Source organism: Anarhichas minor, unplaced genomic scaffold (genome assembly GCF_050575085.1).
Source record: "Anarhichas minor isolate MPS153535 unplaced genomic scaffold, ASM5057508v1 ptg000025l, whole genome shotgun sequence".
Taxonomy (NCBI): Eukaryota; Metazoa; Chordata; class Actinopteri; order Perciformes; family Anarhichadidae; genus Anarhichas; species Anarhichas minor.
The window spans coordinates 154948-179945 of NW_027466471.1; the positions used below are offsets into that span (position 1 = coordinate 154948).

Sequence of the window (24998 nt, forward strand, 5' to 3'; positions counted from 1 at the left end):
ACTTAATTCACATGCCAAACAATGGTGAATTTCGTCAGGCAAACATCAAACGATGAGATGTCTTAATGGCTCGTTGGTCTAGGGGTATGATTCTCGCTTCGGGTGCGAGAGGTCCCGGGTCCAAATCCCGGACGAGCCCAGAATATGTCTTTGGCTGGTGTTAACTGTTAAATTAAGCGAGCCAAAAACTTTGTCCCTTAAAACAATGTTTCTTCCACAATTTAGCCAATGTCATGCCCGTACCGGTGTTGTATCGTTTGGGCTAAAATGTAGTTTCTTAGCAGATTACCAACCATTTTTTCTGTGCCAAGACACGCCGACTTTATTCATATGCCTGACAATGGAGAATTTCGTCAGGCAGATATCAAATAATGAGACATTTAATTGGCTTGTTGGTCTAGGGGTATGATTCTCGCTTTGGGTGCGAGAGGTCCCGGGTCCAAATCCCGGACGAGCCCAGAATATGTCTTTGGCTAATGTTGACTGTTTAAATAAGTGAGCCTAAAACAATGTTTCTTCCACAATTTAGCCACTGCCGTGCATATACCAGCATTGTAGCGTTTTGGCAAAAATGTAGCTGGTTCATCTTCTTAGCAGAACACCCAGCATTCTTTTATTGCTAAAAGATAACAACTTAATTCACATGCCAAACAAAGGTGAATTTCGTCAGGCAAACATCAAACGATGAGATGTTTTAATGGCTCGTTGGTCTAGGGGTATGAGTCTCGCTTCGGGTGCGAGAGGTCCCGGGTCCAAATCCCGGACAAGCCCAGAATATGTCTTTGGCTAGTGTTGACTGTTAAATTAAGTGAGCCAAAAACCTTGTCCCTTAAAACAATGTTTCTTCCACAATTTAGCCACTGCCGTGCATATACCAGCATTGTAACGTTTTGGCAAAAATGTAGCTGGTTCATCTTCGCAGAACACCCAGCATTCTTTTATTGCCAAAAGACAAAAACTTAATTCACATGCCAAACAATGGTGAATTTCGTCAGGCAAACATCAAACGATGAGATGTCTTAATGGCTCGTTGGTCTAGGGGTATGATTCTCGCTTTGGGTGCGAGAGGTCCCGGGTCCAAATCCCGGACGAGCCCAGAATATGTCTTTGGCTAGTGTTGACTGTTAAATTAAGCAAGCCAAAAACTTTGTCCCTTAAAACAATGTTTCTTCCACAATTTAGCCAATGTCATGCCCGTACCGGTGTTGTATCGTTTGGGCTAAAATGTAGTTTCTTAGCAGATTACCAACCATTTTTTCTGTGCCAAGACACGCCGACTTTATTCATATGCCTGACAATGGAGAATTTCGTCAGGCAGATATCAAATAATGAGACATTTAATTGGGTCGTTGGTCTAGGGGTATGATTCTCGCTTAGGGTGCGAGAGGTCCCGGGTCCAAATCCCGGACAAGCCCAGAATATGTCTTTGGCTAGTGTTGACTGTTAAATTAAGCAAGCCAAAAACTTTGTCCCTTAAAACAATGTTTCTTCCACAATTTAGCCAATGTCATGCCCGTACCGGTGTTGTATCGTTTGGGCTAAAATGTAGTTTCTTAGCAGATTACCAACCATTTTTTCTGTGCCAAGACACGCCGACTTTATTCATATGCCTGACAATGGAGAATTTCGTCAGGCAGATATCAAATAATGAGACATTTAATTGGCTTGTTGGTCTAGGGGTATGATTCTCGCTTTGGGTGCGAGAGGTCCCGGGTCCAAATCCCGGACGAGCCCAGAATATGTCTTTGGCTAATGTTGACTGTTTAAATAAGTGAGCCTAAAACAATGTTTCTTCCACAATTTAGCCACTGCCGTGCATATACCAGCATTGTAGCGTTTTGGCAAAAATGTAGCTGGTTCATCTTCTTAGCAGAACACCCAGCATTCTTTTATTGCTAAAAGATAACAACTTAATTCACATGCCAAACAAAGGTGAATTTCGTCAGGCAAACATCAAACGATGAGATGTTTTAATGGCTCGTTGGTCTAGGGGTATGAGTCTCGCTTCGGGTGCGAGAGGTCCCGGGTCCAAATCCCGGACAAGCCCAGAATATGTCTTTGGCTAGTGTTGACTGTTAAATTAAGTGAGCCAAAAACCTTGTCCCTTAAAACAATGTTTCTTCCACAATTTAGCCACTGCCGTGCATATACCAGCATTGTAACGTTTTGGCAAAAATGTAGCTGGTTCATCTTCGCAGAACACCCAGCATTCTTTTATTGCCAAAAGACAAAAACTTAATTCACATGCCAAACAATGGTGAATTTCGTCAGGCAAACATCAAACGATGAGATGTCTTAATGGCTCGTTGGTCTAGGGGTATGATTCTCGCTTTGGGTGCGAGAGGTCCCGGGTCCAAATCCCGGACGAGCCCAGAATATGTCTTTGGCTAGTGTTGACTGTTAAATTAAGCAAGCCAAAAACTTTGTCCCTTAAAACAATGTTTCTTCCACAATTTAGCCAATGTCATGCCCGTACCGGTGTTGTATCGTTTGGGCTAAAATGTAGTTTCTTAGCAGATTACCAACCATTTTTTCTGTGCCAAGACACGCCGACTTTATTCATATGCCTGACAATGGAGAATTTCGTCAGGCAGATATCAAATAATGAGACATTTAATTGGGTCGTTGGTCTAGGGGTATGATTCTCGCTTAGGGTGCGAGAGGTCCCGGGTCCAAATCCCGGACAAGCCCAGAATATGTCTTTGGCTAGTGTTGACTGTTAAATTAAGTGAGCCAAAAACCTTGTCCCTTAAAACAATGTTTCTTCCACAATTTATCCACTGCCGTGCATATACCAGCATTGTAGCATTTTGGCAAAAATGTAGCTGGCTCATCTTCGCAGAACACCCAGCATTCTTTTATTGCCAAAAGACAAAAACTTAATTCACATGCCAAACAATGGTGAATTTCGTCAGGCAAACATCAAACGATGAGATGTCTTAATGGCTCGTTGGTCTAGGGGTATGATTCTCGCTTCGGGTGCGAGAGGTCCCGGGTCCAAATCCCGGACGAGCCCAGAATATGTCTTTGGCTGGTGTTAACTGTTAAATTAAGCGAGCCAAAAACTTTGTCCCTTAAAACAATGTTTCTTCCACAATTTAGCCAATGTCATGCCCGTACCGGTGTTGTATCGTTTGGGCTAAAATGTAGTTTCTTAGCAGATTACCAACCATTTTTTCTGTGCCAAGACACGCCGACTTTATTCATATGCCTGACAATGGAGAATTTCGTCAGGCAGATATCAAATAATGAGACATTTAATTGGCTTGTTGGTCTAGGGGTATGATTCTCGCTTTGGGTGCGAGAGGTCCCGGGTCCAAATCCCGGACGAGCCCAGAATATGTCTTTGGCTAATGTTGACTGTTTAAATAAGTGAGCCTAAAACAATGTTTCTTCCACAATTTAGCCACTGCCGTGCATATACCAGCATTGTAGCGTTTTGGCAAAAATGTAGCTGGTTCATCTTCTTAGCAGAACACCCAGCATTCTTTTATTGCTAAAAGATAACAACTTAATTCACATGCCAAACAAAGGTGAATTTCGTCAGGCAAACATCAAACGATGAGATGTTTTAATGGCTCGTTGGTCTAGGGGTATGAGTCTCGCTTCGGGTGCGAGAGGTCCCGGGTCCAAATCCCGGACAAGCCCAGAATATGTCTTTGGCTAGTGTTGACTGTTAAATTAAGTGAGCCAAAAACCTTGTCCCTTAAAACAATGTTTCTTCCACAATTTAGCCACTGCCGTGCATATACCAGCATTGTAACGTTTTGGCAAAAATGTAGCTGGTTCATCTTCGCAGAACACCCAGCATTCTTTTATTGCCAAAAGACAAAAACTTAATTCACATGCCAAACAATGGTGAATTTCGTCAGGCAAACATCAAACGATGAGATGTCTTAATGGCTCGTTGGTCTAGGGGTATGATTCTCGCTTTGGGTGCGAGAGGTCCCGGGTCCAAATCCCGGACGAGCCCAGAATATGTCTTTGGCTAGTGTTGACTGTTAAATTAAGCAAGCCAAAAACTTTGTCCCTTAAAACAATGTTTCTTCCACAATTTAGCCAATGTCATGCCCGTACCGGTGTTGTATCGTTTGGGCTAAAATGTAGTTTCTTAGCAGATTACCAACCATTTTTTCTGTGCCAAGACACGCCGACTTTATTCATATGCCTGACAATGGAGAATTTCGTCAGGCAGATATCAAATAATGAGACATTTAATTGGCTTGTTGGTCTAGGGGTATGATTCTCGCTTTGGGTGCGAGAGGTCCCGGGTCCAAATCCCGGACGAGCCCAGAATATGTCTTTGGCTAATGTTGACTGTTTAAATAAGTGAGCCTAAAACAATGTTTCTTCCACAATTTAGCCACTGCCGTGCATATACCAGCATTGTAGCGTTTTGGCAAAAATGTAGCTGGTTCATCTTCTTAGCAGAACACCCAGCATTCTTTTATTGCTAAAAGATAACAACTTAATTCACATGCCAAACAAAGGTGAATTTCGTCAGGCAAACATCAAACGATGAGATGTTTTAATGGCTCGTTGGTCTAGGGGTATGAGTCTCGCTTCGGGTGCGAGAGGTCCCGGGTCCAAATCCCGGACAAGCCCAGAATATGTCTTTGGCTAGTGTTGACTGTTAAATTAAGTGAGCCAAAAACCTTGTCCCTTAAAACAATGTTTCTTCCACAATTTAGCCACTGCCGTGCATATACCAGCATTGTAACGTTTTGGCAAAAATGTAGCTGGTTCATCTTCGCAGAACACCCAGCATTCTTTTATTGCCAAAAGACAAAAACTTAATTCACATGCCAAACAATGGTGAATTTCGTCAGGCAAACATCAAACGATGAGATGTCTTAATGGCTCGTTGGTCTAGGGGTATGATTCTAGCTTTGGGTGCGAGAGGTCCCGGGTCCAAATCCCGGACGAGCCCAGAATATGTCTTTGGCTAGTGTTGACTGTTAAATTAAGCAAGCCAAAAACTTTGTCCCTTAAAACAATGTTTCTTCCACAATTTAGCCAATGTCATGCCCGTACCGGTGTTGTATCGTTTGGGCTAAAATGTAGTTTCTTAGCAGATTACCAACCATTTTTTCTGTGCCAAGACACGCCGACTTTATTCATATGCCTGACAATGGAGAATTTCGTCAGGCAGATATCAAATAATGAGACATTTAATTGGGTCGTTGGTCTAGGGGTATGATTCTCGCTTAGGGTGCGAGAGGTCCCGGGTCCAAATCCCGGACAAGCCCAGAATATGTCTTTGGCTAGTGTTGACTGTTAAATTAAGTGAGCCAAAAACCTTGTCCCTTAAAACAATGTTTCTTCCACAATTTATCCACTGCCGTGCATATACCAGCATTGTAGCATTTTGGCAAAAATGTAGCTGGCTCATCTTCGCAGAACACCCAGCATTCTTTTATTGCCAAAAGACAAAAACTTAATTCACATGCCAAACAATGGTGAATTTCGTCAGGCAAACATCAAACGATGAGATGTCTTAATGGCTCGTTGGTCTAGGGGTATGATTCTCGCTTCGGGTGCGAGAGGTCCCGGGTCCAAATCCCGGACGAGCCCAGAATATGTCTTTGGCTGGTGTTAACTGTTAAATTAAGCGAGCCAAAAACTTTGTCCCTTAAAACAATGTTTCTTCCACAATTTAGCCAATGTCATGCCCGTACCGGTGTTGTATCGTTTGGGCTAAAATGTAGTTTCTTAGCAGATTACCAACCATTTTTTCTGTGCCAAGACACGCCGACTTTATTCATATGCCTGACAATGGAGAATTTCGTCAGGCAGATATCAAATAATGAGACATTTAATTGGCTTGTTGGTCTAGGGGTATGATTCTCGCTTTGGGTGCGAGAGGTCCCGGGTCCAAATCCCGGACGAGCCCAGAATATGTCTTTGGCTAATGTTGACTGTTTAAATAAGTGAGCCTAAAACAATGTTTCTTCCACAATTTAGCCACTGCCGTGCATATACCAGCATTGTAGCGTTTTGGCAAAAATGTAGCTGGTTCATCTTCTTAGCAGAACACCCAGCATTCTTTTATTGCTAAAAGATAACAACTTAATTCACATGCCAAACAAAGGTGAATTTCGTCAGGCAAACATCAAACGATGAGATGTTTTAATGGCTCGTTGGTCTAGGGGTATGAGTCTCGCTTCGGGTGCGAGAGGTCCCGGGTCCAAATCCCGGACAAGCCCAGAATATGTCTTTGGCTAGTGTTGACTGTTAAATTAAGTGAGCCAAAAACCTTGTCCCTTAAAACAATGTTTCTTCCACAATTTAGCCACTGCCGTGCATATACCAGCATTGTAACGTTTTGGCAAAAATGTAGCTGGTTCATCTTCGCAGAACACCCAGCATTCTTTTATTGCCAAAAGACAAAAACTTAATTCACATGCCAAACAATGGTGAATTTCGTCAGGCAAACATCAAACGATGAGATGTCTTAATGGCTCGTTGGTCTAGGGGTATGATTCTCGCTTTGGGTGCGAGAGGTCCCGGGTCCAAATCCCGGACGAGCCCAGAATATGTCTTTGGCTAGTGTTGACTGTTAAATTAAGCAAGCCAAAAACTTTGTCCCTTAAAACAATGTTTCTTCCACAATTTAGCCAATGTCATGCCCGTACCGGTGTTGTATCGTTTGGGCTAAAATGTAGTTTCTTAGCAGATTACCAACCATTTTTTCTGTGCCAAGACACGCCGACTTTATTCATATGCCTGACAATGGAGAATTTCGTCAGGCAGATATCAAATAATGAGACATTTAATTGGGTCGTTGGTCTAGGGGTATGATTCTCGCTTAGGGTGCGAGAGGTCCCGGGTCCAAATCCCGGACGAGCCCAGAATATGTCTTTGGCTGGTGTTAACTGTTAAATTAAGCGAGCCAAAAACTTTGTCCCTTAAAACAATGTTTCTTCCACAATTTAGCCAATGTCATGCCCGTACCGGTGTTGTATCGTTTGGGCTAAAATGTAGTTTCTTAGCAGATTACCAACCATTTTTTCTGTGCCAAGACACGCCGACTTTATTCATATGCCTGACAATGGAGAATTTCGTCAGGCAGATATCAAATAATGAGACATTTAATTGGCTTGTTGGTCTAGGGGTATGATTCTCGCTTTGGGTGCGAGAGGTCCCGGGTCCAAATCCCGGACGAGCCCAGAATATGTCTTTGGCTAATGTTGACTGTTTAAATAAGTGAGCCTAAAACAATGTTTCTTCCACAATTTAGCCACTGCCGTGCATATACCAGCATTGTAGCGTTTTGGCAAAAATGTAGCTGGTTCATCTTCTTAGCAGAACACCCAGCATTCTTTTATTGCTAAAAGATAACAACTTAATTCACATGCCAAACAAAGGTGAATTTCGTCAGGCAAACATCAAACGATGAGATGTTTTAATGGCTCGTTGGTCTAGGGGTATGAGTCTCGCTTCGGGTGCGAGAGGTCCCGGGTCCAAATCCCGGACAAGCCCAGAATATGTCTTTGGCTAGTGTTGACTGTTAAATTAAGTGAGCCAAAAACCTTGTCCCTTAAAACAATGTTTCTTCCACAATTTAGCCACTGCCGTGCATATACCAGCATTGTAACGTTTTGGCAAAAATGTAGCTGGTTCATCTTCGCAGAACACCCAGCATTCTTTTATTGCCAAAAGACAAAAACTTAATTCACATGCCAAACAATGGTGAATTTCGTCAGGCAAACATCAAACGATGAGATGTCTTAATGGCTCGTTGGTCTAGGGGTATGATTCTCGCTTTGGGTGCGAGAGGTCCCGGGTCCAAATCCCGGACGAGCCCAGAATATGTCTTTGGCTAGTGTTGACTGTTAAATTAAGCAAGCCAAAAACTTTGTCCCTTAAAACAATGTTTCTTCCACAATTTAGCCAATGTCATGCCCGTACCGGTGTTGTATCGTTTGGGCTAAAATGTAGTTTCTTAGCAGATTACCAACCATTTTTTCTGTGCCAAGACACGCCGACTTTATTCATATGCCTGACAATGGAGAATTTCGTCAGGCAGATATCAAATAATGAGACATTTAATTGGGTCGTTGGTCTAGGGGTATGATTCTCGCTTAGGGTGCGAGAGGTCCCGGGTCCAAATCCCGGACAAGCCCAGAATATGTCTTTGGCTAGTGTTGACTGTTAAATTAAGTGAGCCAAAAACCTTGTCCCTTAAAACAATGTTTCTTCCACAATTTAGCCACTGCCGTGCATATACCAGCATTGTAACGTTTTGGCAAAAATGTAGCTGGTTCATCTTCGCAGAACACCCAGCATTCTTTTATTGCCAAAAGACAAAAACTTAATTCACATGCCAAACAATGGTGAATTTCGTCAGGCAAACATCAAACGATGAGATGTCTTAATGGCTCGTTGGTCTAGGGGTATGATTCTAGCTTTGGGTGCGAGAGGTCCCGGGTCCAAATCCCGGACGAGCCCAGAATATGTCTTTGGCTAGTGTTGACTGTTAAATTAAGCAAGCCAAAAACTTTGTCCCTTAAAACAATGTTTCTTCCACAATTTAGCCAATGTCATGCCCGTACCGGTGTTGTATCGTTTGGGCTAAAATGTAGTTTCTTAGCAGATTACCAACCATTTTTTCTGTGCCAAGACACGCCGACTTTATTCATATGCCTGACAATGGAGAATTTCGTCAGGCAGATATCAAATAATGAGACATTTAATTGGGTCGTTGGTCTAGGGGTATGATTCTCGCTTAGGGTGCGAGAGGTCCCGGGTCCAAATCCCGGACAAGCCCAGAATATGTCTTTGGCTAGTGTTGACTGTTAAATTAAGTGAGCCAAAAACCTTGTCCCTTAAAACAATGTTTCTTCCACAATTTATCCACTGCCGTGCATATACCAGCATTGTAGCATTTTGGCAAAAATGTAGCTGGCTCATCTTCGCAGAACACCCAGCATTCTTTTATTGCCAAAAGACAAAAACTTAATTCACATGCCAAACAATGGTGAATTTCGTCAGGCAAACATCAAACGATGAGATGTCTTAATGGCTCGTTGGTCTAGGGGTATGATTCTCGCTTCGGGTGCGAGAGGTCCCGGGTCCAAATCCCGGACGAGCCCAGAATATGTCTTTGGCTGGTGTTAACTGTTAAATTAAGCGAGCCAAAAACTTTGTCCCTTAAAACAATGTTTCTTCCACAATTTAGCCAATGTCATGCCCGTACCGGTGTTGTATTGTTTGGGCTAAAATGTAGTTTCTTAGCAGATTACCAACCATTTTTTCTGTGCCAAGACACGCCGACTTTATTCATATGCCTGACAATGGAGAATTTCGTCAGGCAGATATCAAATAATGAGACATTTAATTGGCTTGTTGGTCTAGGGGTATGATTCTCGCTTTGGGTGCGAGAGGTCCCGGGTCCAAATCCCGGACGAGCCCAGAATATGTCTTTGGCTAATGTTGACTGTTTAAATAAGTGAGCCTAAAACAATGTTTCTTCCACAATTTAGCCACTGCCGTGCATATACCAGCATTGTAGCGTTTTGGCAAAAATGTAGCTGGTTCATCTTCTTAGCAGAACACCCAGCATTCTTTTATTGCTAAAAGATAACAACTTAATTCACATGCCAAACAAAGGTGAATTTCGTCAGGCAAACATCAAACGATGAGATGTTTTAATGGCTCGTTGGTCTAGGGGTATGAGTCTCGCTTCGGGTGCGAGAGGTCCCGGGTCCAAATCCCGGACAAGCCCAGAATATGTCTTTGGCTAGTGTTGACTGTTAAATTAAGTGAGCCAAAAACCTTGTCCCTTAAAACAATGTTTCTTCCACAATTTAGCCACTGCCGTGCATATACCAGCATTGTAACGTTTTGGCAAAAATGTAGCTGGTTCATCTTCGCAGAACACCCAGCATTCTTTTATTGCCAAAAGACAAAAACTTAATTCACATGCCAAACAATGGTGAATTTCGTCAGGCAAACATCAAACGATGAGATGTCTTAATGGCTCGTTGGTCTAGGGGTATGATTCTCGCTTTGGGTGCGAGAGGTCCCGGGTCCAAATCCCGGACGAGCCCAGAATATGTCTTTGGCTAGTGTTGACTGTTAAATTAAGCAAGCCAAAAACTTTGTCCCTTAAAACAATGTTTCTTCCACAATTTAGCCAATGTCATGCCCGTACCGGTGTTGTATCGTTTGGGCTAAAATGTAGTTTCTTAGCAGATTACCAACCATTTTTTCTGTGCCAAGACACGCCGACTTTATTCATATGCCTGACAATGGAGAATTTCGTCAGGCAGATATCAAATAATGAGACATTTAATTGGGTCGTTGGTCTAGGGGTATGATTCTCGCTTAGGGTGCGAGAGGTCCCGGGTCCAAATCCCGGACGAGCCCAGAATATGTCTTTGGCTGGTGTTAACTGTTAAATTAAGCGAGCCAAAAACTTTGTCCCTTAAAACAATGTTTCTTCCACAATTTAGCCAATGTCATGCCCGTACCGGTGTTGTATCGTTTGGGCTAAAATGTAGTTTCTTAGCAGATTACCAACCATTTTTTCTGTGCCAAGACACGCCGACTTTATTCATATGCCTGACAATGGAGAATTTCGTCAGGCAGATATCAAATAATGAGACATTTAATTGGCTTGTTGGTCTAGGGGTATGATTCTCGCTTTGGGTGCGAGAGGTCCCGGGTCCAAATCCCGGACGAGCCCAGAATATGTCTTTGGCTAATGTTGACTGTTTAAATAAGTGAGCCTAAAACAATGTTTCTTCCACAATTTAGCCACTGCCGTGCATATACCAGCATTGTAGCGTTTTGGCAAAAATGTAGCTGGTTCATCTTCTTAGCAGAACACCCAGCATTCTTTTATTGCTAAAAGATAACAACTTAATTCACATGCCAAACAAAGGTGAATTTCGTCAGGCAAACATCAAACGATGAGATGTTTTAATGGCTCGTTGGTCTAGGGGTATGAGTCTCGCTTCGGGTGCGAGAGGTCCCGGGTCCAAATCCCGGACAAGCCCAGAATATGTCTTTGGCTAGTGTTGACTGTTAAATTAAGTGAGCCAAAAACCTTGTCCCTTAAAACAATGTTTCTTCCACAATTTAGCCACTGCCGTGCATATACCAGCATTGTAACGTTTTGGCAAAAATGTAGCTGGTTCATCTTCGCAGAACACCCAGCATTCTTTTATTGCCAAAAGACAAAAACTTAATTCACATGCCAAACAATGGTGAATTTCGTCAGGCAAACATCAAACGATGAGATGTCTTAATGGCTCGTTGGTCTAGGGGTATGATTCTCGCTTTGGGTGCGAGAGGTCCCGGGTCCAAATCCCGGACGAGCCCAGAATATGTCTTTGGCTAGTGTTGACTGTTAAATTAAGCAAGCCAAAAACTTTGTCCCTTAAAACAATGTTTCTTCCACAATTTAGCCAATGTCATGCCCGTACCGGTGTTGTATCGTTTGGGCTAAAATGTAGTTTCTTAGCAGATTACCAACCATTTTTTCTGTGCCAAGACACGCCGACTTTATTCATATGCCTGACAATGGAGAATTTCGTCAGGCAGATATCAAATAATGAGACATTTAATTGGGTCGTTGGTCTAGGGGTATGATTCTCGCTTAGGGTGCGAGAGGTCCCGGGTCCAAATCCCGGACAAGCCCAGAATATGTCTTTGGCTAGTGTTGACTGTTAAATTAAGTGAGCCAAAAACCTTGTCCCTTAAAACAATGTTTCTTCCACAATTTATCCACTGCCGTGCATATACCAGCATTGTAGCATTTTGGCAAAAATGTAGCTGGCTCATCTTCGCAGAACACCCAGCATTCTTTTATTGCCAAAAGACAAAAACTTAATTCACATGCCAAACAATGGTGAATTTCGTCAGGCAAACATCAAACGATGAGATGTCTTAATGGCTCGTTGGTCTAGGGGTATGATTCTCGCTTCGGGTGCGAGAGGTCCCGGGTCCAAATCCCGGACGAGCCCAGAATATGTCTTTGGCTGGTGTTAACTGTTAAATTAAGCGAGCCAAAAACTTTGTCCCTTAAAACAATGTTTCTTCCACAATTTAGCCAATGTCATGCCCGTACCGGTGTTGTATCGTTTGGGCTAAAATGTAGTTTCTTAGCAGATTACCAACCATTTTTTCTGTGCCAAGACACGCCGACTTTATTCATATGCCTGACAATGGAGAATTTCGTCAGGCAGATATCAAATAATGAGACATTTAATTGGCTTGTTGGTCTAGGGGTATGATTCTCGCTTTGGGTGCGAGAGGTCCCGGGTCCAAATCCCGGACGAGCCCAGAATATGTCTTTGGCTAATGTTGACTGTTTAAATAAGTGAGCCTAAAACAATGTTTCTTCCACAATTTAGCCACTGCCGTGCATATACCAGCATTGTAGCGTTTTGGCAAAAATGTAGCTGGTTCATCTTCTTAGCAGAACACCCAGCATTCTTTTATTGCTAAAAGATAACAACTTAATTCACATGCCAAACAAAGGTGAATTTCGTCAGGCAAACATCAAACGATGAGATGTTTTAATGGCTCGTTGGTCTAGGGGTATGAGTCTCGCTTCGGGTGCGAGAGGTCCCGGGTCCAAATCCCGGACAAGCCCAGAATATGTCTTTGGCTAGTGTTGACTGTTAAATTAAGTGAGCCAAAAACCTTGTCCCTTAAAACAATGTTTCTTCCACAATTTAGCCACTGCCGTGCATATACCAGCATTGTAACGTTTTGGCAAAAATGTAGCTGGTTCATCTTCGCAGAACACCCAGCATTCTTTTATTGCCAAAAGACAAAAACTTAATTCACATGCCAAACAATGGTGAATTTCGTCAGGCAAACATCAAACGATGAGATGTCTTAATGGCTCGTTGGTCTAGGGGTATGATTCTCGCTTTGGGTGCGAGAGGTCCCGGGTCCAAATCCCGGACGAGCCCAGAATATGTCTTTGGCTAGTGTTGACTGTTAAATTAAGCAAGCCAAAAACTTTGTCCCTTAAAACAATGTTTCTTCCACAATTTAGCCAATGTCATGCCCGTACCGGTGTTGTATCGTTTGGGCTAAAATGTAGCTTCTTAGCAGATTACCAACCATTTTTTCTGTGCCAAGACACGCCGGCTTTATTCATATGCCTGACAATGGAGAATTTCGTCAGGCAGATATCAAATAATAAGACATTTAATTGGCTTGTTGGTCTAGGGGTATGATTCTCGCTTAGGGTGCGAGAGGTCCCGGGTCCAAATCCCGGACGAGCCCAGAATATGTCTTTGGCTAATGTTGACTGTTAAATTAAGTGAGCCAAAAACCTTGTCCCTTAAAACAATGTTTCTTCCACAATTTAGCCACTGCCGTGCATATACCAGCATTGTAACGTTTTGGCAAAAATGTAGCTGGTTCATCTTCGCAGAACACCCAGCATTCTTTTATTGCCAAAAGACAAAAACTTAATTCACATGCCAAACAATGGTGAATTTCGTCAGGCAAACATCAAACGATGAGATGTCTTAATGGCTTGTTGGTCTAGGGGTATGATTCTCGCTTTGGGTGCGAGAGGTCCCGGGTCCAAATCCCGGACGAGCCCAGAATATGTCTTTGGCTAATGTTGACTGTTTAAATAAGTGAGCCTAAAACAATGTTTCTTCCACAATTTAGCCACTGCCGTGCATATACCAGCATTGTAGCGTTTTGGCAAAAATGTAGCTGGTTCATCTTCTTAGCAGAACACCCAGCATTCTTTTATTGCTAAAAGATAACAACTTAATTCACATGCCTAACAAAGGTGAATTTCGTCAGGCAAACATCAAACGATGAGATGTTTTAATGGCTCGTTGGTATAGGGGTATGATTCTCGCTTCGGGTGCGAGAGGTCCCGGGTCCAAATCCCGGATGAGCCCAGAATATGTCTTTGGCTGGTGTTAACTGTTAAATTAAGCGAGCCAAAAACTTTGTCCCTTAAAACAATGTTTCTTCCACAATTTAGCCAATGTCATGCCCGTACCGGTGTTGTATCGTTTGGGCTAAAATGTAGTTTCTTAGCAGATTACCAACCATTTTTTCTGTGCCAAGACACGCCGACTTTATTCATATGCCTGACAATGGAGAATTTCGTCAGGCAGATATCAAATAATGAGACATTTAATTGGGTCGTTGGTCTAGGGGTATGATTCTCGCTTCGGGTGCGAGAGGTCCCGGGTCCAAATCCCGGACGAGCCCAGAATATGTCTTTGGCTAGTGTTGACTGTTAAATTAAGCAAGCCAAAAACTTTGTCCCTTAAAACAATGTTTCTTCCACAATTTAGCCAATGTCATGCCCGTACCGGTGTTGTATCGTTTGGGCTAAAATGTAGTTTCTTAGCAGATTACCAACCATTTTTTCTGTGCCAAGACACGCCGACTTTATTCATATGCCTGACAATGGAGAATTTCGTCAGGCAGATATCAAATAATGAGACATTTAATTGGGTCGTTGGTCTAGGGGTATGATTCTCGCTTAGGGTGCGAGAGGTCCCGGGTCCAAATCCCGGACAAGCCCAGAATATGTCTTTGGCTAGTGTTGACTGTTAAATTAAGTGAGCCAAAAACCTTGTCCCTTAAAACAATGTTTCTTCCACAATTTATCCACTGCCGTGCATATACCAGCATTGTAGCATTTTGGCAAAAATGTAGCTGGCTCATCTTCGCAGAACACCCAGCATTCTTTTATTGCCAAAAGACAAAAACTTAATTCACATGCCAAACAATGGTGAATTTCGTCAGGCAAACATCAAACGATGAGATGTCTTAATGGCTCGTTGGTCTAGGGGTATGATTCTCGCTTCGGGTGCGAGAGGTCCCGGGTCCAAATCCCGGACGAGCCCAGAATATGTCTTTGGCTGGTGTTAACTGTTAAATTAAGCGAGCCAAAAACTTTGTCCCTTAAAACAATGTTTCTTCCACAATTTAGCCAATGTCATGCCCGTACCGGTGTTGTATCGTTTGGGCTAAAATGTAGTTTCTTAGCAGATTACCAACCATTTTTTCTGTGCCAAGACACGCCGACTTTATTCATATGCCTGACAATGGAGAATTTCGTCAGGCAGATATCAAATAATGAGACATTTAATTGGCTTGTTGGTCTAGGGGTATGATTCTCGCTTTGGGTGCGAGAGGTCCCGGGTCCAAATCCCGGACGAGCCCAGAATATGTCTTTGGCTAATGTTGACTGTTAAATTAAGTGAGCCAAAAACCTTGTCCCTTAAAACAATGTTTCTTCCACAATTTAGCCACTGCCGTGCATATACCAGCATTGTAACGTTTTGGCAAAAATGTAGCTGGTTCATCTTCGCAGAACACCCAGCATTCTTTTATTGCCAAAAGACAAAAACTTAATTCACATGCCAAACAATGGTGAATTTCGTCAGGCAAACATCAAACGATGAGATGTCTTAATGGCTCGTTGGTCTAGGGGTATGATTCTCGCTTTGGGTGCGAGAGGTCCCGGGTCCAAATCCTGGACGAGCCCAGAATATGTCTTTGGCTAGTGTTGACTGTTAAATTAAGCAAGCCAAAAACTTTGTCCCTTAAAACAATGTTTCTTCCACAATTTAGCCAATGTCATGCCCGTACCGGTGTTGTATCGTTTGGGCTAAAATGTAGCTTCTTAGCAGATTACCAACCATTTTTTCTGTGCCAAGACACGCCGGCTTTATTCATATGCCTGACAATGGAGAATTTCGTCAGGCAGATATCAAATAATAAGACATTTAATTGGCTTGTTGGTCTAGGGGTATGATTCTCGCTTAGGGTGCGAGAGGTCCCGGGTCCAAATCCCGGACGAGCCCAGAATATGTCTTTGGCTAATGTTGACTGTTAAATTAAGTGAGCCAAAAACCTTGTCCCTTAAAACAATGTTTCTTCCACAATTTAGCCACTGCCGTGCATATACCAGCATTGTAACGTTTTGGCAAAAATGTAGCTGGTTCATCTTCGCAGAACACCCAGCATTCTTTTATTGCCAAAAGACAAAAACTTAATTCACATGCCAAACAATGGTGAATTTCGTCAGGCAAACATCAAACGATGAGATGTCTTAATGGCTCGTTGGTCTAGGGGTATGATTCTCGCTTTGGGTGCGAGAGGTCCCGGGTCCAAATCCCGGACGAGCCCAGAATATGTCTTTGGCTAATGTTGACTGTTTAAATAAGTGAGCCTAAAACAATGTTTCTTCCACAATTTAGCCACTGCCGTGCATATACCAGCATTGTAGCGTTTTGGCAAAAATGTAGCTGGTTCATCTTCTTAGCAGAACACCCAGCATTCTTTTATTGCTAAAAGATAACAACTTAATTCACATGCCTAACAAAGGTGAATTTCGTCAGGCAAACATCAAACGATGAGATGTTTTAATGGCTCGTTGGTATAGGGGTATGATTCTCGCTTCGGGTGCGAGAGGTCCCGGGTCCAAATCCCGGATGAGCCCAGAATATGTCTTTGGCTGGTGTTAACTGTTAAATTAAGCGAGCCAAAAACTTTGTCCCTTAAAACAATGTTTCTTCCACAATTTAGCCAATGTCATGCCCGTACCGGTGTTGTATCGTTTGGGCTAAAATGTAGTTTCTTAGCAGATTACCAACCATTTTTTCTGTGCCAAGACACGCCGACTTTATTCATATGCCTGACAATGGAGAATTTCGTCAGGCAGATATCAAATAATGAGACATTTAATTGGGTCGTTGGTCTAGGGGTATGATTCTCGCTTCGGGTGCGAGAGGTCCCGGGTCCAAATCCCGGACGAGCCCAAAATATGTCTTTGGCTGGTGTTAACTGTTAAATTAAGCGAGCCAAAAACTTTGTCCCTTAAAACAATGTTTCTTCCACAATTTAGCCAATGTCATGCCCGTACCGGTGTTGTATCGTTTGGGCTAAAATGTAGTTTCTTAGCAGATTACCAACCATTTTTTCTGTGCCAAGACACGCCGACTTTATTCATATGCCTGACAATGGAGAATTTCGTCAGGCAGATATCAAATAATGAGACATTTAATTGGGTCGTTGGTCTAGGGGTATGATTCTCGCTTAGGGTGCGAGAGGTCCCGGGTCCAAATCCCGGACGAGCCCAGAATATGTCTTTGGCTAGTGTTGACTGTTAAATTAAGTGAGCCAAAAACCTTGTCCCTTAAAACAATGTTTCTTCCACAATTTAGCCACTGCCGTGCATATACCAGCATTGTAACGTTTTGGCAAAAATGTAGCTGGTTCATCTTCGCAGAACACCCAGCATTCTTTTATTGCCAAAAGACAAAAACTTAATTCACATGCCAAACAATGGTGAATTTCGTCAGGCAAACATCAAACGATGAGATGTCTTAATGGCTCGTTGGTCTAGGGGTATGATTCTCGCTTTGGGTGCGAGAGGTCCCGGGTCCAAATCCCGGACGAGCCCAGAATATGTCTTTGGCTAATGTTGACTGTTTAAATAAGTGAGCCTAAAACAATGTTTCTTCCACAATTTAGCCACTGCCGTGCATATACCAGCATTGTAGCGTTTTGGCAAAAATGTAGCTGGTTCATCTTCTTAGCAGAACACCCAGCATTCTTTTATTGCTAAAAGATAACAACTTAATTCACATGCCTAACAAAGGTGAATTTCGTCAGGCAAACATCAAACGATGAGATGTTTTAATGGCTCGTTGGTATAGGGGTATGATTCTCGCTTCGGGTGCGAGAGGTCCCGGGTCCAAATCCCGGATGAGCCCAGAATATGTCTTTGGCTGGTGTTAACTGTTAAATTAAGCGAGCCAAAAACTTTGTCCCTTAAAACAATGTTTCTTCCACAATTTAGCCAATGTCATGCCCGTACCGGTGTTGTATCGTTTGGGCTAAAATGTAGTTTCTTAGCAGATTACCAACCATTTTTTCTGTGCCAAGACACGCCGACTTAATTCATATGCCTGACAATGGAGAATTTCGTCAGGCAGATATCAAATAATGAGACATTTAATTGGCTTGTTGGTCTAGGGGTATGATTCTCGCTTTGGGTGCGAGAGGTCCCGGGTCCAAATCCCGGACGAGCCCAGAATATGTCTTTGGCTAATGTTGACTGTTTAAATAAGTGAGCCTAAAACAATGTTTCTTCCACAATTTAGCCACTGCCGTGCATATACCAGCATTGTAGCGTTTTGGCAAAAATGTAGCTGGTTCATCTTCTTAGCAGAACACCCAGCATTCTTTTATTGCTAAAAGATAACAACTTAATTCACATGCCAAACAAAGGTGAATTTCGTCAGGCAAACATCAAACGATGAGATGTTTTAATGGCTCGTTGGTCTAGGGGTATGAGTCTCGCTTCGGGTGCGAGAGGTCCCGGGTCCAAATCCCGGACAAGCCCAGAATATGTCTTTGGCTAGTGTTGACTGTTAAATTAAGTGAGCCAAAAACCTTGTCCCTTAAAACAATGTTTCTTCCACAATTTAGCCACTGCCGTGCATATACCAGCATTGTAACGTTTTGGCAAAAATGTAGCTGGTTCATCTTCGCAGAACACCCAGCATTCTTTTATTGCCAAAAGACAAAAACTTAATTCACATGCCAAACAATGGTGAATTTCGTCAGGCAAACATCAAACGATGAGATGTCTTAATGGCTCGTTGGTCTAGGGGTATGATTCTCGCTTTGGGTGCGAGAGGTCCCGGGTCCAAATCCCGGACGAGCCCAGAATATGTCTTTGGCTAGTGTTGACTGTTAAATTAAGCAAGCCAAAAACTTTGTCCCTTAAAACAATGTTTCTTCCACAATTTAGCCAATGTCATGCCCGTACCGGTGTTGTATCGTTTGGGCTAAAATGTAGTTTCTTAGCAGATTACCAACCATTTTTTCTGTGCCAAGACACGCCGACTTTATTCATATGCCTGACAATGGAGAATTTCGTCAGGCAGATATCAAATAATGAGACATTTAATTGGGTCGTTGGTCTAGGGGTATGATTCTCGCTTAGGGTGCGAGAGGTCCCGGGTCCAAATCCCGGACAAGCCCAGAATATGTCTTTGGCTAGTGTTGACTGTTAAATTAAGTGAGCCAAAAACCTTGTCCCTTAAAACAATGTTTCTTCCACAATTTATCCACTGCCGTGCATATACCAGCATTGTAGCATTTTGGCAAAAATGTAGCTGGCTCATCTTCGCAGAACACCCAGCATTCTTTTATTGCCAAAAGACAAAAACTTAATTCACATGCCAAACAATGGTGAATTTCGTCAGGCAAACATCAAACGATGAGATGTCTTAATGGCTCGTTGGTCTAGGGGTATGATTCTCGCTTCGGGTGCGAGAGGTCCCGGGTCCAAATCCCGGACGAGCCCAGAATATGTCTTTGGCTGGTGTTAACTGTTAAATTAAGCGAGCCAAAAACTTTGTCCCTTAAAACAATGTTTCTTCCACAATTTAGCCAATGTCATGCCCGTACCGGTGTTGTATCGTTTGGGCTAAAATGTAGTTTCTTAGCAGATTACCAACCATTTTTTCTGTGCCAAGACACGCCGACTTTATTCATATGCCTGACAATGGAGAATTTCGTCAGGCAGATATCAAATAATGAGACATTTAATTGGCTTGTTGGTCTAGGGGTATGATTCTCGCTTTGGGTGCGAGAGGTCCCGGGTCCAAATCCCGGACGAGCCCAGAATATGTCTTTGGCTAATGTTGACTGTTTAAATAAGTGAGCCTAAAACAATGTTTCTTCCACAATTTAGCCACTGCCGTGCATATACCAGCATTGTAGCGTTTTGGCAAAAATGTAGCTGGTTCATCTTCTTAGCAGAACACCCAGCATTCTTTTATTGCTAAAAGATAACAACTTAATTCACATGCCAAACAAAGGTGAATTTCGTCAGGCAAACATCAAACGATGAGATGTTTTAATGGCTCGTTGGTCTAGGGGTATGAGTCTCGCTTCGGGTGCGAGAGGTCCCGGGTCCAAATCCCGGACAAGCCCAGAATATGTCTTTGGCTAGTGTTGACTGTTAAATTAAGTGAGCCAAAAACCTTGTCCCTTAAAACAATGTTTCTTCCACAATTTAGCCACTGCCGTGCATATACCAGCATTGTAACGTTTTGGCAAAAATGTAGCTGGTTCATCTTCGCAGAACACCCAGCATTCTTTTATTGCCAAAAGACAAAAACTTAATTCACATGCCAAACAATGGTGAATTTCGTCAGGCAAACATCAAACGATGAGATGTCTTAATGGCTCGTTGGTCTAGGGGTATGATTCTCGCTTTGGGTGCGAGAGGTCCCGGGTCCAAATCCCGGACGAGCCCAGAATATGTCTTTGGCTAGTGTTGACTGTTAAATTAAGCAAGCCAAAAACTTTGTCCCTTAAAACAATGTTTCTTCCACAATTTAGCCAATGTCATGCCCGTACCGGTGTTGTATCGTTTGGGCTAAAATGTAGCTTCTTAGCAGATTACCAACCATTTTTTCTGTGCCAAGACACGCCGGCTTTATTCATATGCCTGACAATGGAGAATTTCGTCAGGCAGATATCAAATAATGAGACATTTAATTGGGTCGTTGGTCTAGGGGTATGATTCTCGCTTAGGGTGCGAGAGGTCCCGGGTCCAAATCCCGGACAAGCCCAGAATATGTCTTTGGCTAGTGTTGACTGTTAAATTAAGTGAGCCAAAAACCTTGTCCCTTAAAACAATGTTTCTTCCACAATTTATCCACTGCCGTGCATATACCAGCATTGTAGCATTTTGGCAAAAATGTAGCTGGCTCATCTTCGCAGAACACCCAGCATTCTTTTATTGCCAAAAGACAAAAACTTAATTCACATGCCAAACAATGGTGAATTTCGTCAGGCAAACATCAAACGATGAGATGTCTTAATGGCTCGTTGGTCTAGGGGTATGACTCTCGCTTCGGGTGCGAGAGGTCCCGGGTCCAAATCCCGGACGAGCCCAGAATATGTCTTTGGCTGGTGTTAACTGTTAAATTAAGCGAGCCAAAAACTTTGTCCCTTAAAACATTGTTTCTTCCACAATTTAGCCAATGTCATGCCCGTACCGGTGTTGTATCGTTTGGGCTAAAATGTAGTTTCTTAGCAGATTACCAACCATTTTTTCTGTGCCAAGACACGCCGACTTTATTCATATGCCTGACAATGGAGAATTTCGTCAGGCAGATATCAAATAATGAGACATTTAATTGGCTTGTTGGTCTAGGGGTATGATTCTCGCTTTGGGTGCGAGAGGTCCCGGGTCCAAATCCCGGACGAGCCCAGAATATGTCTTTGGCTAATGTTGACTGTTTAAATAAGTGAGCCTAAAACAATGTTTCTTCCACAATTTAGCCACTGCCGTGCATATACCAGCATTGTAGCGTTTTGGCAAAAATGTAGCTGGTTCATCTTCTTAGCAGAACACCCAGCATTCTTTTATTGCTAAAAGATAACAACTTAATTCACATGCCAAACAAAGGTGAATTTCGTCAGGCAAACATCAAACGATGAGATGTTTTAATGGCTCGTTGGTCTAGGGGTATGAGTCTCGCTTCGGGTGCGAGAGGTCCCGGGTCCAAATCCCGGACAAGCCCAGAATATGTCTTTGGCTAGTGTTGACTGTTAAATTAAGTGAGCCAAAAACCTTGTCCCTTAAAACAATGTTTCTTCCACAATTTAGCCACTGCCGTGCATATACCAGCATTGTAACGTTTTGGCAAAAATGTAGCTGGTTCATCTTCGCAGAACACCCAGCATTCTTTTATTGCCAAAAGACAAAAACTTAATTCACATGCCAAACAATGGTGAATTTCGTCAGGCAAACATCAAACGATGAGATGTCTTAATGGCTCGTTGGTCTAGGGGTATGATTCTCGCTTTGGGTGCGAGAGGTCCCGGGTCCAAATCCCGGACGAGCCCAGAATATGTCTTTGGCTAGTGTTGACTGTTAAATTAAGCAAGCCAAAAACTTTGTCCCTTAAAACAATGTTTCTTCCACAATTTAGCCAATGTCATGCCCGTACCGGTGTTGTATCGTTTGGGCTAAAATGTAGCTTCTTAGCAGATTACCAACCATTTTTTCTGTGCCAAGACACGCCGGCTTTATTCATATGCCTGACAATGGAGAATTTCGTCAGGCAGATATCAAATAATAAGACATTTAATTGGCTTGTTGGTCTAGGGGTATGATTCTCGCTTAGGGTGCGAGAGGTCCCGGGTCCAAATCCCGGACGAGCCCAGAATATGTCTTTGGCTAATGTTGACTGTTAAATTAAGTGAGCCAAAAACCTTGTCCCTTAAAACAATGTTTCTTCCACAATTTAGCCACTGCCGTGCATATACCAGCATTGTAACGTTTTGGCAAAAATGTAGCTGGTTCATCTTCGCAGAACACCCAGCATTCTTTTATTGCCAAAAGACAAAAACTTAATTCACATGCCAAACAATGGTGAATTTCGTCAGGCAAACATCAAACGATGAGATGTCTTAATGGCTCGTTGGTCTAGGGGTATGATTCTCGCTTTGGGTGCGAGAGGTCCCGGGTCCAAATCCCGGACGAGCCCAGAATATGTCTTTGGCTAATGTTGACTGTTTAAATAAGTGAGCCTAAAACAATGTTTCTTCCACAATTTAGCCACTGCCGTGCATATACCAGCATTGTAGCGTTTTGGCAAAAATGTAGCTGGTTCATCTTCTTAGCAGAACACCCAGCATTCTTTTATTGCTAAAAGATAACAACTTAATTCACATGCCTAACAAAGGTGAATTTCGTCAGGCAAACATCAAACGATGAGATGTTTTAATGGCTCGTTGGTATAGGGGTATGATTCTCGCTTCGGGTGCGAGAGGTCCCGGGTCCAAATCCCGGATGAGCCCAGAATATGTCTTTGGCTGGTGTTAACTGTTAAATTAAGCGAGCCAAAAACTTTGTCCCTTAAAACAATGTTTCTTCCACAATTTAGCCAATGTCATGCCCGTACCGGTGTTGTATCGTTTGGGCTAAAATGTAGTTTCTTAGCAGATTACCAACCATTTTTTCTGTGCCAAGACACGCCGACTTTATTCATATGCCTGACAATGGAGAATTTCGTCAGGCAGATATCAAATAATGAGACATTTAATTGGGTCGTTGGTCTAGGGGTATGATTCTCGCTTCGGGTGCGAGAGGTCCCGGGTCCAAATCCCGGACGAGCCCAAAATATGTCTTTGGCTGGTGTTAACTGTTAAATTAAGCGAGCCAAAAACTTTGTCCCTTAAAACAATGTTTCTTCCACAATTTAGCCAATGTCATGCCCGTACCGGTGTTGTATCGTTTGGGCTAAAATGTAGTTTCTTAGCAGATTACCAACCATTTTTTCTGTGCCAAGACACGCCGACTTTATTCATATGCCTGACAATGGAGAATTTCGTCAGGCAGATATCAAATAATGAGACATTTAATTGGGTCGTTGGTCTAGGGGTATGATTCTCGCTTAGGGTGCGAGAGGTCCCGGGTCCAAATCCCGGACGAGCCCAGAATATGTCTTTGGCTAGTGTTGACTGTTAAATTAAGTGAGCCAAAAACCTTGTCCCTTAAAACAATGTTTCTTCCACAATTTAGCCACTGCCGTGCATATACCAGCATTGTAACGTTTTGGCAAAAATGTAGCTGGTTCATCTTCGCAGAACACCCAGCATTCTTTTATTGCCAAAAGACAAAAACTTAATTCACATGCCAAACAATGGTGAATTTCGTCAGGCAAACATCAAACGATGAGATGTCTTAATGGCTCGTTGGTCTAGGGGTATGATTCTCGCTTTGGGTGCGAGAGGTCCCGGGTCCAAATCCCGGACGAGCCCAGAATATGTCTTTGGCTAATGTTGACTGTTTAAATAAGTGAGCCTAAAACAATGTTTCTTCCACAATTTAGCCACTGCCGTGCATATACCAGCATTGTAGCGTTTTGGCAAAAATGTAGCTGGTTCATCTTCTTAGCAGAACACCCAGCATTCTTTTATTGCTAAAAGATAACAACTTAATTCACATGCCTAACAAAGGTGAATTTCGTCAGGCAAACATCAAACGATGAGATGTTTTAATGGCTCGTTGGTATAGGGGTATGATTCTCGCTTCGGGTGCGAGAGGTCCCGGGTCCAAATCCCGGATGAGCCCAGAATATGTCTTTGGCTGGTGTTAACTGTTAAATTAAGCGAGCCAAAAACTTTGTCCCTTAAAACAATGTTTCTTCCACAATTTAGCCAATGTCATGCCCGTACCGGTGTTGTATCGTTTGGGCTAAAATGTAGTTTCTTAGCAGATTACCAACCATTTTTTCTGTGCCAAGACACGCCGACTTTATTCATATGCCTGACAATGGAGAATTTCGTCAGGCAGATATCAAATAATGAGACATTTAATTGGGTCGTTGGTCTAGGGGTATGATTCTCGCTTAGGGTGCGAGAGGTCCCGGGTCCAAATCCCGGACAAGCCCAGAATATGTCTTTGGCTAGTGTTGACTGTTAAATTAAGTGAGCCAAAAACCTTGTCCCTTAAAACAATGTTTCTTCCACAATTTATCCACTGCCGTGCATATACCAGCATTGTAGCATTTTGGCAAAAATGTAGCTGGCTCATCTTCGCAGAACACCCAGCATTCTTTTATTGCCAAAAGACAAAAACTTAATTCACATGCCAAACAATGGTGAATTTCGTCAGGCAAACATCAAACGATGAGATGTCTTAATGGCTCGTTGGTCTAGGGGTATGATTCTCGCTTCGGGTGCGAGAGGTCCCGGGTCCAAATCCCGGACGAGCCCAGAATATGTCTTTGGCTGGTGTTAACTGTTAAATTAAGCGAGCCAAAAACTTTGTCCCTTAAAACAATGTTTCTTCCACAATTTAGCCAATGTCATGCCCGTACCGGTGTTGTATCGTTTGGGCTAAAATGTAGTTTCTTAGCAGATTACCAACCATTTTTTCTGTGCCAAGACACGCCGACTTTATTCATATGCCTGACAATGGAGAATTTCGTCAGGCAGATATCAAATAATGA

At 42.8% G+C, this 24998-nt stretch overlaps 42 non-coding genes across 42 annotated transcripts; all 42 read left to right on the forward strand.

The window, feature by feature from the left end:
* The first annotated feature begins 67 nt into the window (after nucleotides 1-67).
* Nucleotides 68-139, forward strand: trnap-cgg (transfer RNA proline (anticodon CGG)). Its single transcript has one exon. It is a non-coding gene; the product is annotated as a tRNA-Pro (tRNA).
* Nucleotides 140-386: 247 nt separating this feature from the next.
* Nucleotides 387-458, forward strand: trnap-ugg (transfer RNA proline (anticodon UGG)). The gene has a single exon. It is a non-coding gene; the product is annotated as a tRNA-Pro (tRNA).
* A 566-nt stretch (nucleotides 459-1024) lies between these two features.
* trnap-ugg (transfer RNA proline (anticodon UGG)) lies at nucleotides 1025-1096 on the forward strand. The gene has a single exon. It is a non-coding gene; the product is annotated as a tRNA-Pro (tRNA).
* A 566-nt stretch (nucleotides 1097-1662) lies between these two features.
* On the forward strand, nucleotides 1663-1734 carry trnap-ugg (transfer RNA proline (anticodon UGG)). The gene has a single exon. It is a non-coding gene; the product is annotated as a tRNA-Pro (tRNA).
* A 566-nt stretch (nucleotides 1735-2300) lies between these two features.
* Nucleotides 2301-2372, forward strand: trnap-ugg (transfer RNA proline (anticodon UGG)). Its single transcript has one exon. It is a non-coding gene; the product is annotated as a tRNA-Pro (tRNA).
* A 572-nt stretch (nucleotides 2373-2944) lies between these two features.
* Nucleotides 2945-3016, forward strand: trnap-cgg (transfer RNA proline (anticodon CGG)). The gene has a single exon. It is a non-coding gene; the product is annotated as a tRNA-Pro (tRNA).
* Nucleotides 3017-3263: 247 nt separating this feature from the next.
* On the forward strand, nucleotides 3264-3335 carry trnap-ugg (transfer RNA proline (anticodon UGG)). Its single transcript has one exon. It is a non-coding gene; the product is annotated as a tRNA-Pro (tRNA).
* A 566-nt stretch (nucleotides 3336-3901) lies between these two features.
* trnap-ugg (transfer RNA proline (anticodon UGG)) lies at nucleotides 3902-3973 on the forward strand. Its single transcript has one exon. It is a non-coding gene; the product is annotated as a tRNA-Pro (tRNA).
* A 247-nt stretch (nucleotides 3974-4220) lies between these two features.
* On the forward strand, nucleotides 4221-4292 carry trnap-ugg (transfer RNA proline (anticodon UGG)). Its single transcript has one exon. It is a non-coding gene; the product is annotated as a tRNA-Pro (tRNA).
* A 1210-nt stretch (nucleotides 4293-5502) lies between these two features.
* trnap-cgg (transfer RNA proline (anticodon CGG)) lies at nucleotides 5503-5574 on the forward strand. Its single transcript has one exon. It is a non-coding gene; the product is annotated as a tRNA-Pro (tRNA).
* A 247-nt stretch (nucleotides 5575-5821) lies between these two features.
* Nucleotides 5822-5893, forward strand: trnap-ugg (transfer RNA proline (anticodon UGG)). Its single transcript has one exon. It is a non-coding gene; the product is annotated as a tRNA-Pro (tRNA).
* Nucleotides 5894-6459: 566 nt separating this feature from the next.
* On the forward strand, nucleotides 6460-6531 carry trnap-ugg (transfer RNA proline (anticodon UGG)). Its single transcript has one exon. It is a non-coding gene; the product is annotated as a tRNA-Pro (tRNA).
* A 566-nt stretch (nucleotides 6532-7097) lies between these two features.
* Nucleotides 7098-7169, forward strand: trnap-ugg (transfer RNA proline (anticodon UGG)). The gene has a single exon. It is a non-coding gene; the product is annotated as a tRNA-Pro (tRNA).
* Nucleotides 7170-7735: 566 nt separating this feature from the next.
* On the forward strand, nucleotides 7736-7807 carry trnap-ugg (transfer RNA proline (anticodon UGG)). Its single transcript has one exon. It is a non-coding gene; the product is annotated as a tRNA-Pro (tRNA).
* Nucleotides 7808-9023: 1216 nt separating this feature from the next.
* trnap-cgg (transfer RNA proline (anticodon CGG)) lies at nucleotides 9024-9095 on the forward strand. The gene has a single exon. It is a non-coding gene; the product is annotated as a tRNA-Pro (tRNA).
* A 247-nt stretch (nucleotides 9096-9342) lies between these two features.
* trnap-ugg (transfer RNA proline (anticodon UGG)) lies at nucleotides 9343-9414 on the forward strand. Its single transcript has one exon. It is a non-coding gene; the product is annotated as a tRNA-Pro (tRNA).
* Nucleotides 9415-9980: 566 nt separating this feature from the next.
* Nucleotides 9981-10052, forward strand: trnap-ugg (transfer RNA proline (anticodon UGG)). Its single transcript has one exon. It is a non-coding gene; the product is annotated as a tRNA-Pro (tRNA).
* Nucleotides 10053-10618: 566 nt separating this feature from the next.
* On the forward strand, nucleotides 10619-10690 carry trnap-ugg (transfer RNA proline (anticodon UGG)). The gene has a single exon. It is a non-coding gene; the product is annotated as a tRNA-Pro (tRNA).
* Nucleotides 10691-11256: 566 nt separating this feature from the next.
* On the forward strand, nucleotides 11257-11328 carry trnap-ugg (transfer RNA proline (anticodon UGG)). The gene has a single exon. It is a non-coding gene; the product is annotated as a tRNA-Pro (tRNA).
* Nucleotides 11329-11900: 572 nt separating this feature from the next.
* On the forward strand, nucleotides 11901-11972 carry trnap-cgg (transfer RNA proline (anticodon CGG)). The gene has a single exon. It is a non-coding gene; the product is annotated as a tRNA-Pro (tRNA).
* Nucleotides 11973-12219: 247 nt separating this feature from the next.
* Nucleotides 12220-12291, forward strand: trnap-ugg (transfer RNA proline (anticodon UGG)). Its single transcript has one exon. It is a non-coding gene; the product is annotated as a tRNA-Pro (tRNA).
* A 566-nt stretch (nucleotides 12292-12857) lies between these two features.
* On the forward strand, nucleotides 12858-12929 carry trnap-ugg (transfer RNA proline (anticodon UGG)). The gene has a single exon. It is a non-coding gene; the product is annotated as a tRNA-Pro (tRNA).
* A 247-nt stretch (nucleotides 12930-13176) lies between these two features.
* trnap-agg (transfer RNA proline (anticodon AGG)) lies at nucleotides 13177-13248 on the forward strand. Its single transcript has one exon. It is a non-coding gene; the product is annotated as a tRNA-Pro (tRNA).
* Nucleotides 13249-13501: 253 nt separating this feature from the next.
* On the forward strand, nucleotides 13502-13573 carry trnap-ugg (transfer RNA proline (anticodon UGG)). The gene has a single exon. It is a non-coding gene; the product is annotated as a tRNA-Pro (tRNA).
* Nucleotides 13574-14777: 1204 nt separating this feature from the next.
* trnap-cgg (transfer RNA proline (anticodon CGG)) lies at nucleotides 14778-14849 on the forward strand. Its single transcript has one exon. It is a non-coding gene; the product is annotated as a tRNA-Pro (tRNA).
* A 247-nt stretch (nucleotides 14850-15096) lies between these two features.
* trnap-ugg (transfer RNA proline (anticodon UGG)) lies at nucleotides 15097-15168 on the forward strand. The gene has a single exon. It is a non-coding gene; the product is annotated as a tRNA-Pro (tRNA).
* Nucleotides 15169-15421: 253 nt separating this feature from the next.
* On the forward strand, nucleotides 15422-15493 carry trnap-ugg (transfer RNA proline (anticodon UGG)). The gene has a single exon. It is a non-coding gene; the product is annotated as a tRNA-Pro (tRNA).
* Nucleotides 15494-15740: 247 nt separating this feature from the next.
* Nucleotides 15741-15812, forward strand: trnap-agg (transfer RNA proline (anticodon AGG)). The gene has a single exon. It is a non-coding gene; the product is annotated as a tRNA-Pro (tRNA).
* A 253-nt stretch (nucleotides 15813-16065) lies between these two features.
* On the forward strand, nucleotides 16066-16137 carry trnap-ugg (transfer RNA proline (anticodon UGG)). Its single transcript has one exon. It is a non-coding gene; the product is annotated as a tRNA-Pro (tRNA).
* A 1204-nt stretch (nucleotides 16138-17341) lies between these two features.
* trnap-ugg (transfer RNA proline (anticodon UGG)) lies at nucleotides 17342-17413 on the forward strand. The gene has a single exon. It is a non-coding gene; the product is annotated as a tRNA-Pro (tRNA).
* A 560-nt stretch (nucleotides 17414-17973) lies between these two features.
* On the forward strand, nucleotides 17974-18045 carry trnap-ugg (transfer RNA proline (anticodon UGG)). Its single transcript has one exon. It is a non-coding gene; the product is annotated as a tRNA-Pro (tRNA).
* Nucleotides 18046-18611: 566 nt separating this feature from the next.
* Nucleotides 18612-18683, forward strand: trnap-ugg (transfer RNA proline (anticodon UGG)). The gene has a single exon. It is a non-coding gene; the product is annotated as a tRNA-Pro (tRNA).
* A 572-nt stretch (nucleotides 18684-19255) lies between these two features.
* trnap-cgg (transfer RNA proline (anticodon CGG)) lies at nucleotides 19256-19327 on the forward strand. The gene has a single exon. It is a non-coding gene; the product is annotated as a tRNA-Pro (tRNA).
* A 247-nt stretch (nucleotides 19328-19574) lies between these two features.
* On the forward strand, nucleotides 19575-19646 carry trnap-ugg (transfer RNA proline (anticodon UGG)). The gene has a single exon. It is a non-coding gene; the product is annotated as a tRNA-Pro (tRNA).
* A 566-nt stretch (nucleotides 19647-20212) lies between these two features.
* On the forward strand, nucleotides 20213-20284 carry trnap-ugg (transfer RNA proline (anticodon UGG)). Its single transcript has one exon. It is a non-coding gene; the product is annotated as a tRNA-Pro (tRNA).
* Nucleotides 20285-20856: 572 nt separating this feature from the next.
* On the forward strand, nucleotides 20857-20928 carry trnap-cgg (transfer RNA proline (anticodon CGG)). Its single transcript has one exon. It is a non-coding gene; the product is annotated as a tRNA-Pro (tRNA).
* Nucleotides 20929-21175: 247 nt separating this feature from the next.
* Nucleotides 21176-21247, forward strand: trnap-ugg (transfer RNA proline (anticodon UGG)). Its single transcript has one exon. It is a non-coding gene; the product is annotated as a tRNA-Pro (tRNA).
* A 566-nt stretch (nucleotides 21248-21813) lies between these two features.
* Nucleotides 21814-21885, forward strand: trnap-ugg (transfer RNA proline (anticodon UGG)). Its single transcript has one exon. It is a non-coding gene; the product is annotated as a tRNA-Pro (tRNA).
* A 247-nt stretch (nucleotides 21886-22132) lies between these two features.
* Nucleotides 22133-22204, forward strand: trnap-agg (transfer RNA proline (anticodon AGG)). The gene has a single exon. It is a non-coding gene; the product is annotated as a tRNA-Pro (tRNA).
* Nucleotides 22205-22457: 253 nt separating this feature from the next.
* On the forward strand, nucleotides 22458-22529 carry trnap-ugg (transfer RNA proline (anticodon UGG)). The gene has a single exon. It is a non-coding gene; the product is annotated as a tRNA-Pro (tRNA).
* A 1204-nt stretch (nucleotides 22530-23733) lies between these two features.
* On the forward strand, nucleotides 23734-23805 carry trnap-ugg (transfer RNA proline (anticodon UGG)). Its single transcript has one exon. It is a non-coding gene; the product is annotated as a tRNA-Pro (tRNA).
* Nucleotides 23806-24690: 885 nt separating this feature from the next.
* On the forward strand, nucleotides 24691-24762 carry trnap-cgg (transfer RNA proline (anticodon CGG)). Its single transcript has one exon. It is a non-coding gene; the product is annotated as a tRNA-Pro (tRNA).
* The last annotated feature ends 236 nt before the right edge of the window (nucleotides 24763-24998 follow it).